This window comes from Bombina bombina, chromosome 5 (assembly GCF_027579735.1).
Source record: "Bombina bombina isolate aBomBom1 chromosome 5, aBomBom1.pri, whole genome shotgun sequence".
Taxonomy (NCBI): domain Eukaryota; kingdom Metazoa; phylum Chordata; class Amphibia; order Anura; family Bombinatoridae; genus Bombina; species Bombina bombina.
In genome coordinates this window covers 527,849,277-527,863,908 of record NC_069503.1, presented here as the reverse complement: position 1 = coordinate 527,863,908, position 14,632 = coordinate 527,849,277, and the positions used below count along the sequence as shown (strand labels likewise).

Here is a 14,632-nt window from a genome sequence, read left to right as displayed (position 1 = left end):
CTTGAAGAGTTTAGATTGGTGGTCTGTTAACATTGAGTTATAATGATTTCTTACCTACACACAGACAAACAAAGAAAAAATATGACTGACAAACACATGCATACATTAGGATCCAAAAGTAATAGTCCACCATCAACGTCTGGTTTAATTTTATAATTTAATAAAACAGTGGTTGACAAATTTGTTTAAAATTTAGGGGTCAGTGAGAATATTTAGGAGCCATGCATAGTAAAATATCAGAAACTGCTGATACTTATAAATATTTATGTGATATTGCCATTTATATGAATATCCTCTTCACATATCATTTGTGTATTTATTTCCAAAACTGTTGTGACACTACATATTTCATTCCAAGAGTAAAATCCTAGCACATGAGTTGTATTTGGATTTTTTGAACACACAGAAGGCGGAGCTCCAGGGAGATCTAGAGAACTGGCTATTGGAAATACATGTCCCAGCAACAAACTCCCTCGAGCTTGGAGAGCAGTTACAGTGGTGGATCAAACCACTAAACATTATCAGAAAGAAACAAAATAAAGCACGGTAAGGTGTGCTAAAAATAGAACATAATTTTTATTGAATAAATTATAAGCATTGTACAGACATAGATACAGACATAGATAGCGTCTGACTATGGGTACGTCTAATGCACTTCACGCCCCATAGAGGTGCTTAATCATAGACTCAGACTGTATTTGTTTTTTAGCGATTAAAGGCACAGTAAAGTTAAAATTAAACTATCACAGTTTAGATAAAACATAACATGCAATTTTCAGCAACTTTCAGATTTAGTTCTATTATCAAACTTACTATGTTCCCTTGGAAACTTTGTTCAAGGGTAAGCTCGTAGGAGCTTAGAAGTGTGAGTGCATCTCTTCAGCATTCTATGGCAGCAGTGTTTGCAACAAACCATAACATTGCTACAAACATTGTTTCAAACTCTGCTGCCATATATGCTAAAGACATGGTCCCGCTTCTTTTGTAATCATGTCAAAGGAGCTTGACATGAATAATACTTTATTCAAGTTACATCCAAAGATAATATTAATTGATTAGTGTAAAAACTAAAACATATTATAATGAACACACTTCCAGTTTATCCTATAAAATATTGTAAAATCTCTAAAAAAAAAATATTTTATTTGTATACTTTTTTCTATAACACATACTAAAGATATTTTCTTAAGCCAAAGCATTTTCATCCACAGCAAGACCAGGCAGACCTAAAGTGAAAACACAATATCAAGCTACCATCATTATGGAATAGACCAGTATCTGCGTCCATAACAAAAGCCTAGCTTAACTAAGAATGTTCTATACTATTAAACCCTTGAGGACTGATGACGGTCCTGAACTGTCATGACTTAAAACGAGCAGCAGGAGAAATCAGAGATTGCTTCCGCCGAAATACCGCTGTTACTATCTGCCAGGCATGTGAGGCAGATAGTAACAGCTAATTATATTATGTTTGTGACAGTGTTACAATGTCACTATTGACACATTTTAAAAATATATATTTTAAAACAGAAATGTCCTACTTGTACTTATAGCCCTATAACTTGCAAAAAACCATGTAAACACTGGGTGTTTTTAAACTCAGGACAAAATTTTGAATCTATTTACCAGTTTTTTTCCCATTAGCTTTTGTAGATGAATAAAAGATTTTTCAAGTAAAAGTCAAAAAACGTGGAGGGTTTTCAATTTTACACCATATTTTATTATTTTTTTTAAAGTAAATTATATGACATGATACAAATAATAGTATGTAAAGAAAGCCCTTATTGTCCTGAAAAAAACAATATACAGGTGAAACTCGAAAAATTAGAATATCGTGCAAAAGTTCATTTATTTCACTAATGCAACTTAAAAGGTGAAACTAATATATGAGATAGACTCATTACATGCAAAGCAAGATAGTTCAAGCCGTTATTTGTCATAATTGTGATGATTATGGCTTACAGCTCATGAAAACCCCAAATCCACAATCTCAGAAAATTAGAATATTACATGCAATCAATAAAACAAGGATTTACATAGAACAATATCGGACCTCTGAAAAGTATAAGCATGCATACTGTATGTACTCAGTACTTGGTTTGGGCCCCTTTTGCAGCAATTACTGCCTCAATGCGGCGTGGCATGGAAGCTATCAGCCTGTGGCATTGCTGAGGTGTTATGGAAGACCAGGATGCTTCAATAGCGGCCTTCAGCTCTTCTGCATTGTTCGGTCTCATGTCTCATCTTTCTCTTGGCAATGCCCCATAGATTCTCTAAAGGGTTCAGGTTAGGTGAGTTTGCTGGCCAATCAAGCACAGTAATCCCACGGTCATTGAACCAGGTTTTGGTGCTTTTGGCAGTCTGGGCAGGTGCCAAGTCCTGCTGGAAAATTAAGTCAGCATCCCCATAGAGCTCGTCTGCAGAAAGAAGCATGAAGTGCTCCAAAATCTTCTGGTAGACGGCTGCGTTGACCCTGGACTTAATGAAGCACAGTGGACCAACACCAGCAGATGACATGGCTCACCAAATCAACACAGACTGTGGAAACTTCACACTGGACTTCAAGCATCTTGCAGTGTGTGCCTCTCCATTCTTCCTCCATACTTTGGGTCCTTGGTTTCCAAATGAGATGCAAAATTTGCTCTCATCAGAAAAGAGGACTTTGGACCACTGAGCAACAGACCAGGTCTGTTTTTATTTAGCCCAGGTAAGACGCTTCTGACGTTGTTTGTTGTTCAGGAGTGGCTTGACAAGAGGAATACGACATTTGAAGCCCATGTCCAGGATCCGTCTGTGTGTGGTGGCTCTTGATGCACTGACTCCAGCCTCAGTCCACTCCTTGTGAAAGTCCCCAACACTTTTGAATGGCCTTTTCCTGACAATCCTCTCCAGGCTGCAGTCATCCCTGCTGCTTGTGCACCTTTTTCTTCCACACTTTTCCCTTCCACATAACTTTCTATTAATGTGCTTTGATACAGCACTTTGGGAACATCCAACTTCTTTTGCAATTACCTTTTGAGGCTTTCCCTCCTTATGGAGGGTGTCAATGATGGTTTTCTGCACAACTGTCAGGTCAGCAGTCTTTCCCATGATTGTGATTCCTACTGAACCAGACAGAGACCATTGAAAGGCTCAGGAACCATTTGCAGGTGTTATGGCTTAATTAGCTGATTAGAGTGGGACACTTTGAGCATAGAATATTGCACCTTTTCACAATATTCTAATTTTCTGAGATTGTGGATTTGGGGTTTTCATGATCTGTAAGCCATAATCATCACAATTATGACAAATCACGGCTTGAACTATCTTGCTTTGCATGTAATGAGTCTCTCTCATATATTAGTTTCACCTTTTAAGTTGCATTAGTGAAATAAATGAATTTTTGCACGATATTCTAATTTTTTGAGTTTCACCTGTATAATTTGTATGGGAACAGTAAATGAGAGAGAGGAAAATTACAGCTAAACACAAACACCACAGCCCTGGTCCTTAAGGGGTTAAACAAAAGCACAGTCCAAAGACAAATGGCAACATCTAGTCTTTAGGAAAGAGAAGAATCCTCAAAACCACTTTTTCAACAAGAAAAAAACAAGTCTAAACGTTTATGATTGGCCAAATAATACAGAAATTTCACAGAGGAAGACCCAACAAATCCGGTTTACTAACAAATAGGCATGGGCAAAAAATGTTGAATTCGACATTCGTTTACTAAATAAATGCCGAATATGGCTGCACATAATGACATTTGGCTTTGGGTATATTAGTGTAAAAGTGCAACACACAAAGATCTAGAGGCTGCTACTGAGCATGTTTTAACCAATTTTTAAATTGCCGTTTTGTAACAACTTATGGCATACTATTTATTGCAACTTATCACGTTCGGATACCAGCGAGAGGTATTTTTCAAATACATATGTGCCTGATTTCTGTTTTTTTTTTTTTTTTTTTAAATGCTCACATACACAGTTTAGAAAGAGGAAAATATTCATATGTATGTTTGGTAGGTAGATTCATTATAAAGATGCAAACTGCTAACAAAGCTAACCGGCCTGTTGGTCTGCTTATTAAATCTATGTCAACCATGATGCATGAGGTTTTGCTAAAGAAGAGGTCATACCTGACAACTGCCAGGGGTGCACTGTTGCATCTAAGCTGTAGTTTTATAGAACAACTGACCATATGGACAAAACCGAGTAACAAGGTTGCCTGTCTCAGGTACACATGGACTTGGATACCATATGGAAACAACCACATTTGCAGCAGTTGCAACACTACTGCTGATGTGATGACAACAAGCGTTGTGTAGCTATAATGAACCAACACCTTTATGAGGATACTCCAGCAGTATGAAACCTTCCTGTTTCTCAGCGTTTTAATAAAGGGAGGATTTACTCTCTTGTAACATGGTGTTTGGTAGGAGATCAAAGTAAATCAAAACCTTGGAGAAAGTTTCCGTCAAACAGGAATTTTGCAAAAAATCTTCAGAATTAAACGCATTAAAATGTATGTGTAAGGCCATTTCTCTAGGAATTGAAGCCAAACTGTGCAGATCATCAGTAGGTTACTGAGCTCCATCAATGTAAACTTTCAACGCATCATGTTTCAGCAACATCACCTTTAAATGTGCTTGATGTATACATGGTCATGCCTCAATGATTTTGACATTACACAAATGAGTGAATTGTTCATTGTGGCTATTTGTTCTAGATTATCTCTCTATCTCCAAGGTAGAAACAAAGTTTTGTTTTCTTCTTACAACATGTACATTTTCATATTTGATTGGTTAGTGGGACATGTGCACAGACCAAAAAATTGTTTTGGACAAATCCTTAATGACAAAAAATGTTTTAGTTTATTTTGTTCCATGGGGCTGTTTGGAATTAGTTTGCTTATAAAAATCTGTTTATCTGCTGTTTCCTATGGGGATTGTCTTAAGCACTGAAAAGAAGCAGCTAGACCTTACAGGGCCAGTAAACACCAAAAACGTTACCGTTTAAAAAGATAGATAATCCATTTATTTACCAGTCCCCAGTTTTGCATAACCAACACTGTTATTTTAAAAGGACAGTCAACACCCGACATAACAGGATCCCATATTTTGTAAATCCAAACGAAGATCCGCCTGCACTGCATCGCTTCTGTCTTACCTACTTCCTTCTCCTAGTAATCATCCACGATACATGAGTTAATCTGATCGAAATATGGCCTAACTCCCCCCACCGTTACGGAGCTACCTTTCTTTATGAAAGCTTCCGCAAATCAGAATGCAATCCTCGGTCAGAAATTCCAAACTCGTTCACGGAGTGCTGCGCATGCGCGATTGCATAGGAACCAAAAAGCGGAACTTTATTTTGCAAATATATTTCAGCCGGATTCTATATTTAAGTCCGATTTCTGACTGCTACCACAAATGCGAATGCGTGATGACGTATGATAAGCGTCATCAATACTTACATGAACGTGCCTGAAATGGAATAGAGATGGGGAAGAAGGATGAAGGGGAGGAGTTAGGCGGCCATATTTTGAGCTGAATACTAAATATAACATGAAAGATTACTAGGACGAGTACAAAGGTAATAAATAAAGGGATGCAGTGCAGGCGGATCTTCAATTGGGTTTACAAAATATGGGATCCTGTTATGTCGGGTGTTGACTGGTACTTTAATATACATTTTATCTCTGTAATTACCTTGTATCTAAGCTTCTGCAGACTGCCTCCTTATCTCAGATAAAAGTAGTAGCTTGTACTACAAGCCAGCAGCAGCATAAATATCTTTTTAAAAAAAATTTTGTAATGCTTTCATGATTGCAAAGAACAAAAGTGAAGCTTGCATTCTTTTGACGGACACAAGAATCAATCAACTGACAAGAATATTGCTGGCTCGCTATTAAATAGTGTAAAACCATAAATCTTGATGCATTTTCCTGCCTGCAAAGAAGCATTTCTCACCTTTAAAGTAACTTTCAAAAACGCTAGGATTTACCATCACTTTAAGCTGCATGAATGTGGTTTTATCTGGTGTAGCCTCACTACATTGTTATGTGAAAGTGTACTGTCAAAGTGATTGTTGTTTTGCTTCTTGCAACAGTGTAATGTGTCACAGTGAAAAACTGTGATAGGAGGCGGTGAAATCTGTCACATTGCTGATGTGTGGCAACAACACTGAAGTGAGTCATATATCAAAGATGATTTATGATAAAGCGTATTAAATCATAGAGCTAAACTCAAACTTATTACAAGGTATTTCAACAGTGTGCATGTGCTTTAGTGTCGCCTTTCTACCCTATATTAAAGTGGAGTATAACATAACTTATGCATACAATTATTGCCATGCTTAGTGTGTCTGCAAGTGGTGTTTGAAGTATTTGGCATTATTTCAGTGGTTTATTGCTAGTTTAGTGTGTAAAAATTTGATAGGTTACAATACTGTTTTAGTGTAAAGTTCTTAAGATAGTACAGTGACACAAATATAGTGTTACTGTTGCATATTAACTGAAAGACAATATAGTGTGTATTATACTGAGATAGTGCAATACATTATATGGCACTGCATAATGCAGTGTGCTTACTTATTGCAGGATATAACTTCTGTAAATTGCAGTGGGTCATGGAGATCCTGTTCCAACACAAAGTAACTGCAGTTTATAACAAAATATTCTACTGCTGTTATACTGTGCTTTGATTCTATGTCATTGCTTCAACACTGTGTCCAATTGCTACGGCACTATGTCTTATTGTTACACAGTGCTATGGCACTATGACACTTCTACACTGTAAAAACAGTACTATGTCACTGCTACACTGTGAAAGCATAATCTGTTATACTCTGATATGGTACTTTGTCCCTTCTACACTGTGAAAATTTAAAATGCAACACTGTGTTATGGGTACCATGTCCTTGGTACTCTGAGCTACGGTACTGGGTCTCATTGCTGCGCCACAAAACTGGGTCTCATTGCTGCGCCACAAAACTGGGTCTCATTGCTGCGCCACAAAACTGGGTCTCATTGCTGCGCCACAAAACTGGGTCTCATTGCTGCGCCACAAAACTGGGTCTCATTGCTGCGCCACAAAACTGGGTCTCATTGCTGCGCCACAAAACTGGGTCTCATTGCTGCGCTGAGCAACGGTACTGGGTCTCATTGCTGCGCTGAGCAACGGTACTGGGTCTCATTGAAGCTCTGAGCTACGGTACTGGGTCTCATTGATGCACTGAGCTACGGTACTGGGTCTCATTGATGCACTAAGCTATGGTACTGGGTCTCATTGATGCACTGAGCTACGGTACTGGGTCTCATTGATGCACTGAGCTACGGTACTGGGTCTCATTGATGCACTGAGCTACGGTACTAGGTGTTATTGCTAGGCTGTGCTACAGTACTGGGTCTCACTCCTACACTGCAGTTCTGTGTCTTATTGCTACACTGTGCAAAGGTTGTGTCTCACTGCTACGCTGAGCTACGGTTCTGTGTCTCACTACTACGCTGTGCTACGGTTCTGTGTCTCACTGCTACGCTGTGCTACGGTTCTGTGTCTCACTGCTACGCTGTGCTACGGTTCTGTGTCTCACTGCAAGCTACGGTTCTGTGTCTCACTGCTACGCTGTGCTACGGTTCTGTGTCTCACGGCTACGCTGTGCTAAGGTACTGTGTCTCACTGCTACGCTGTGATAAAGTACTGTGTCTCACTTCTACACTGTGCTAAGGTACTGTGTCTCACTTCTATGCTGTGCTAAGGTTCTGTGTCTCACTGCTATGCTGTGCTAAGGTTCTGTGTCTCACTGCTATACTGTGCTAAGGTTCTGTGTCTTACTACTACGCTGTGCTACGGTACTGTGTCTCACTACTACGCTGTGCTACGGTACTGTCTCTCACTGCTACACTGTGCTACGGTACTGTCTCTCACTGCTACGCTGTGCTACGGTACTGTGTCTCCCTGCTACGCTGTGCTAAGGTACTGTGCCTTACTGCTACACTGTGCTAAGGTATCGTGTCTCTGTGCTACAGTTCTGTGTCTCAAAACTACACTGTGCTACAGAACGGTTTCTTATTGTTACACTGTGGTACGGTAGTGTCTCACTTCTACAGTGGGCTAAAGTATTGTGTCTCACTACACTGTGCTAAGGTACTGTGTCTTATTGCTACACTGTGCTAAGGTACTGTGTCTTATTGCTACACTGTGCTAAGGTAATGTGTCTTATTGCTACACTGTGCTAAGGTACTGTGTCTTATTGCTACACTGTGCTAAGGTACTGTGTCTTATTGCTACACTGTGCTAAGGTACTGTGTCTTATTGCTACACTGTGCTAAGGTACTGTGTTTTATTGCTACACTGTGCTATTGTGTTTCTGCTACATTGTAATAATGTGTTTCTGCTACACTGTACTAAGGTACTACTGTGTGTTATTGCTACACTGTGCTAAGGTAGGGTGTCTTATTGCTACACTGTGTTAAGGTAGGGTGTCTTATTGCTACACTGTGTTAAGGTAGGGTGTCTTATTGCTACACTGTGCTAATGTGTCTCTGCTACACTGTACTTAAGGTACTGTATGTTATTGCTACACTGTACTAAGGTACTGTGTGTTATTGCTACACTGTACTAAGGTACTGTGTGTTATTGCTACACTGTGCTAAGGTAGGGTGTTTTATTGCTACACTGTGCTAATGTGTCTCTGCTACACTGTACTAAGGTACTGTATGTTATTGCTACACTGTACTAAGGTACTGTGTGTTATTGCTACACTGTGCTAAGGTAGGGTGTTTTATTGCTACACTGTGCTAAAGTACTGTGCCTCACTACTACACTGTGGAGTTTTAGCACCTACAGTGCATGACAGACAGTGACACAAGGGTGCAGCCTGCTGTTCTACTTCCAGGCTCACTATATATAACACTAAGAGCAGTGTCCCGCTCCCCGTAGTCGCACACATACACATTATCATGCACATACAGAGCAGCGCAGTGGGTGTCACACCCGGTGTCTCACCTCTACCGGCACCCAGCTTCTTCTCCCTATCACTCTCGAGGTTTCTTCCACAACGTCCGGTCGGTGACGTTCACCGCGCATGCGCGATACCGCCTGGCCACAGCCTGCAGCGCAGTGACGTCGAAACGCTGTACCGAGTGGGGACTCTGGGGAAAGGAGGGGCTTGTGCAGAGCTGGCTGTGGAGTAGGAAGTTAGTGTGTGGTGAATTAGAACGGATAAGTTGTATTACTATTAGTACAATACTATAGCGGAAACATAAATAGTTGTAGAGAGTTAAAATGCAAAAGGACAATTTAGGAAAGCTAGATGAGCGTAGTGTAGAGAAGAATGAAGGAAGTTGTAAAACCCGAGCTAAGAGTTAATTGTATTAAGTGTCACTGTCATTCAACGTTATTTTATTGTAAAATTGCAGTGGTTCAGGTAGGTTGTTCCATTTAAGACTGAACAATGGTGCCCGTTTCAGTCTTCAAGGATAAAGGGAACGATATTTTGTGGATAAAAATCGGTCTCTCTATAGCAGCCCTAAGTATATTACAAAATGCAAAGTATGTGTGTGACGGGCGGCGCTGTAGTAAAAGTTGCTATCTGGTGTAAAGCTGGCAAAATAGAGATGTTAAACACCAAAGTATTGTTTCCCTTCTTATCTCTGGGTATAGAGATTCTAACCACCTCAAAAAACAATTCAGGTAGCATATGCAATTCTCCTATTATCAAGTTTGCCTTGTTCACTTGGTATACTTTGTTTAAAAGTAAAGCTATGTAGTCTCATTGCTCCAAATGTTGTTGAAAACACTACTACCAGAGTGCTAAAGCCATGTGGATGAAGTCCTATCATACATAAAATTTGCTTCCTTCTCTAATCATTTGGTACAATGTGCTGAAATGTAAATCTAGGTAGATTCATAGGACTCCTATGAATCTACCTAGATTTACATTTCAGCACATTGTACCAAATGATTAGAGAAGGAAGCAAATTTTAAGGTACCAGAAACTACATTTTTTTTTCTTGACTGACGACTTACAGTATGTCCTACAAAAAACTGTTGTTAATGACCAAGGACGTATCCTGTACATCCTCAGGTAATCTGAGCGCTGGAAGGGATCGAGATCGCTTACAGCCGCTCTAACAGTATTGCAGCGATGCCTCAATGTTGTGGCATCCTGCAATACTGTTCCCTACAGCCGGGCCCCCGGATTGATCACTCCCCACGAGTGATCACTTCCGGTTTCGCTCCATGTGGAGCCCAACAGTCTAGCAGAGCATCGGAAGCAATCGGACAGGCTTCCGGTGTTCTGCTTGTGTGCTGAGTGCCTCGGTGGGTCGAGGCACTCAGTATCTATTAAAATAATATAAAAGATTAAATAAAAAATGTTTTTTTTTTAATATTATAAGCCCCATATAGCCATGAGGTTTCAAAGATGGCGATGCCCAGTGCATCATGGGACTTCTGGGGGTGTCCCTAGCCTGCCTCATCATAGGGGCAGGCTAGAGTCATCCAATCTGAGCTTGACCTATAATTTATTTTTTAATAAAATATCCCATTTGTCTGATCATGTCAATATTTGTAAATATTGACTCTGATCAGTGTGGATCTCCCTCTCCTCACTTGTGTTTTTGTGAGAGAGAAAGAGAGATATCTAACATATTTGTTAAAAATTGTGAGACCCAAAGGTTCTTTTCAGAGCCATTAACCCCTAGCTTGCCAATGATTACTATAAATAGCTGCACTTTTTTGCTGTCTGTGCATTTTTTTAGGGGTTTATTTTTTTTAGTAATTTTTTTGTGAGACCCAAAGGCTCTTTTCAGAGCCATTTAGTTAATTTTAATTTAAACTTTGTGTTGATTTTTTTTTTTTTTTTAGTTTTTTTTTTCTGTGACAAAGTAATGTCACAGAGAATATATAGTGCTGAGGAGGCGTATGCCGTCCTTGCATCAGAGTCAGACGCCTCTATGTCTGACTTAGACCCCAATTTTGACCCTGCCATATGCTCAGATACATCATTAAAAACAGTCTCAACTGATAGTAATGTATCTGTGGCTGCTAGCCCCCCTGCCAGAAGGAGACGTGTTGCTGCCATTGCCGCTGAAGAGTGGGTAATGCCTCATCACCAGAGTCCAGATATCCCACCCTTCACAGCAAATCCAGGCATCAATATGGACGTTGCAGGATTTACCCCCCAACAGTTTCTGGAGGTGTTTCTGGGCGACAATGTATTGGGGAACATTGTCGCCCAAACTAAATTATATGCCGATCCATTCCGTGCTGCAAAGCCTGACTCATATTTGGCAAAGCAGCAATGGGCCCCCATCGATGTGCCAGAATTTAAAAAATTCTGAGCATTGACTATGCTGATGGGCATCATAAAGAAACCCTCATTTTGCTCCTACTGGAGCAGTAGCCCCATCTGCTCTACCCCCATTGTATGTCGAGAAACAGGTATGAAATGATTCTTTATTTCATGCACTTCAGCGACAACAGCCTGTGCCCCCCTAGGGAGCATCCCAAATTTGACAGGCTGTATAAAATCCGCCCCTGATTACCCACTTTGCTGCCAGGTTTGCAGAGGCTTATACACCTGGAAGGAATATATGCGTGGATGAATCCCTGATGAAGTATAAAGGAAGGCTGGGATTGAAGCAGTATATTCCTTCAAAGCGCTCCAGGTATGGGGTAAAGATGTATAAGCTCGGTGAGAGCGAGACTGGGTATACTCAGGCCTTCTGGGTGTATGAGGGAAAGGATAGCCACCTTGAACCTCCAGGTTGCCCTGAACATATGGGAACCACTGGCAAGATTGTCTGGGACCTAATATTACCCCTGATGAACAAAGGGTACCACTTCTATTTAGATAATTTCTATACAAGTGTCCTTTTGTTCAAGTTACTGTATTGCTTTGATACAGTAGCTTGCGGAACAATTAAAAAGAACCGCGCACGTTTCCCAGGACAACTTGCACGCACCCGGCTACGAAGGGGGGAGACCTCAGCTCTGCGCCAAGAGGAACTGTTGGCAGTTAAGTACAGAGACAAGAAGGATGTATACCTTCTTACCACCATCCACACAGAGGACTGTGGAGGTCTCTGTATGTGGCAGAGCTTAGAGCACAATGAAGCCAGTGTGCATCAAGGCTTACAACCGGCATATGGGTGGGGTTGATCTGGCAGATCAGTTGCTCCAGCCCTACCTAATTATGTGGAAGACAAGGGCCTGGTACAAAAAGGTTGCAATTTACTTAATGCAGATTGCAACCCACAACACTTTTTTGTTGTTAAAAAAAGCAAACCCCGGAATGAAACAGACTTTTTTAAAGTTTCAGCTCCGGATCATTTTGGGGATTTTGTACCAAGATGCACCTGCTACCCGGCGGTGATGGGAGAGAGCATTTTATTTTTAAAATCCCCCCTACTGCCGCAAAGCAGAAACCTAAAAAAAAATGCAGAGTCAGTACCAAGAGGGGGCAGAGAAAGGACACCATATATTACAATCCTGATTGCCCTGGACAGCCTGGACTCTGCATTGGGGATTGCTTCAAGCAGTATCATACAATGGTCCATTTTTTATTTAAATTTGCCAGGTTGTTTTTGGTTATGTTCATTGTTAGAGTTTTGTTTTTTTTCTTTGTTTTTTTACTTTTACTGTGCCACATTTTTACATTTCACTACTCTATTTTTTATAAGTTCTAAAATTGATGTTGTATTTTACCAAAACCACTGTCAAACCTATGCATGGGAGGCTTGGGTGTACTCAGGGGGCCTTGCAGAAAAGAATCTGGAGTGTTTTTTTGCAATAGCTTACAAAAATTGAAAAATTACCACCAAACACTTTGTCCATTTTTTTGTGTGGCTAAAACAGTTGCATCAAAGGCATCAAAGCACACTATATACAATAACTTGGGGTGTCAACATTTCAAATATATACACTTTCATGGCAATAAATAAAACTGGGGTATGTGATAGGCCCCAAATTAAATATAGGCATATCAGAAGAAATACTCTCACTTTTAACTAAAATTACAAGTCATACAATTGTAACAGAACCTTCCCAAAACCCCTGTCAAACCTATGCATGAGAGGCTTGGGTGTACTCAGGGGGGCCTTGCAGAAAACAATCTGGAGTGTTTTTTTGCAATAACTTACAACAGCCTCTCCTAAATCATAGTCAAAAAGCAATGTGTGTGTAAAAATTAAAATTTAAAAATTACCACAATACACTTTCTCCATTTGTTTTGGTTTAAAAGGGTAGCATCAAAGGCATCAAAGCACACCATATACAATACCTTGAGGTGTCAACATTTCAAATATATACACTTTTATGGCAATAAATAAAACTGGGGTATGCGATAGGCCCCAAACTAAAGATAGGCCTATTAGAAGAAAGACTCACTTTTTAACTAAAATTACAAGTAAAAAAAATGTAACAGAACCTTCCCAAAATCCTGGAAAACCTATGCATGTGGGGCAAAGGTATACTCAGGAGGTCTTGCAGAAAACAACCTAGAGTGTTTCTTTCATGTAAGTGGCTAGAGTCCATGAGCTAGTGACGTATGAGATATACATTCCTACCTGGATGGGAAAAAGTTTCCCAAACCTCAAAATGCCTATAAATACACCTCCCACCTCACTCATACTTCAGTTTTACAAACTTTACCTTTGTTGGAGGATGGTGAAGCAAGTTGTGCTTGATTTCTTCTGTGAAAGGTGCTTCTAAGCATTTTTGAAGCCCAGTTCCTCTCAAAGTACAGTGTTTGTCTGAGGGATGTGAAGGGAGTATTTGCCTAATGATGCCATGTTTTCACCTATGGGAAATCTATTCGAAGGCTCTCTGTAAATTTGGTTGTGGGGATTCATCTGCCACCTCCCTTTACAGATCAACATTATACTCCTCTACCATTACCTCTGCTGGTATGTTTCAATACTGTTTTGGCTATCTGCTATATGTGGATAGGTGTCTTCAGGTAAGTATATATCTTTTTTTTAAGACACTCTCAGCTACGTTTGGCACTTTATATTTTTAAAGTTTTAAATATATATTGCATATATTTGCCATGAGTCAGGTCTATGTTTATTTCCGTTTGCAGTCTAACAGTTTCAGCATGGAAAATTATGTTTGGGAGAAATTTTGTATATTTTTTACTTACCTGAGGTTTAAGCTAGTTGTTACTTTGGTCTTGTTTTTTCTAATTTTTTCGGGCAAATTAGGCTCGCAATGGCGCAAAATACTTCTATTTATTGTGTAATTTTTGGTGCAAATTTTTTTTGGCGCGAAGCTTGCGTTTGTTGTGATGCGAGTCACGTCATTTCTTGCGTCTTTGTTGACGCAATTTTTTTTGGCATGAAGTCGCGCCTCGTATGATGCGAATTGTATCATTTCCTGTTAACCTTTTCTTAGCATTTGCGTCATCTTAGCGTTATTTTTGGCGCCAAAATTTTTGTTATATTAAATCTCTCCCTCTTTTGCTCTCTGCTTTCATTTGTTACAGAGGGCTATGATATTTGCTTTTGTTTTTCATATAAGCATTTTTTCCCATTCCTGAAACTGCTATTTTGTGGAAATTGGATATTTTGTTTAAATATTATTTTTTCTTTTTTGTTATATTTTTCAAGATGTCTCAAACTGATCCTGCCTCTGATTTTACTGTAGGAA

General features: G+C 39.8%; 1 protein-coding gene across 2 annotated transcripts in view; it reads right to left on the bottom strand.

The window, feature by feature from the left end:
* LRRFIP2 (LRR binding FLII interacting protein 2) overlaps window positions 1-14,632 on the bottom strand; it is a 658,447-nt gene that overhangs the window by 327,517 nt on the left and 316,298 nt on the right. The window contains exon 1 of one of the 2 annotated variants that reach the window (XM_053714450.1): window positions 8,987-9,075. The exons of the other annotated variant lie outside the window; for it this stretch is intronic. The gene's annotated coding sequence lies outside the window, so the exon portion shown is untranslated. Of the gene's footprint in view, window positions 1-8,986; window positions 9,076-14,632 lie in introns of those variants that run through there. 2 annotated transcript variants of the gene reach the window in all.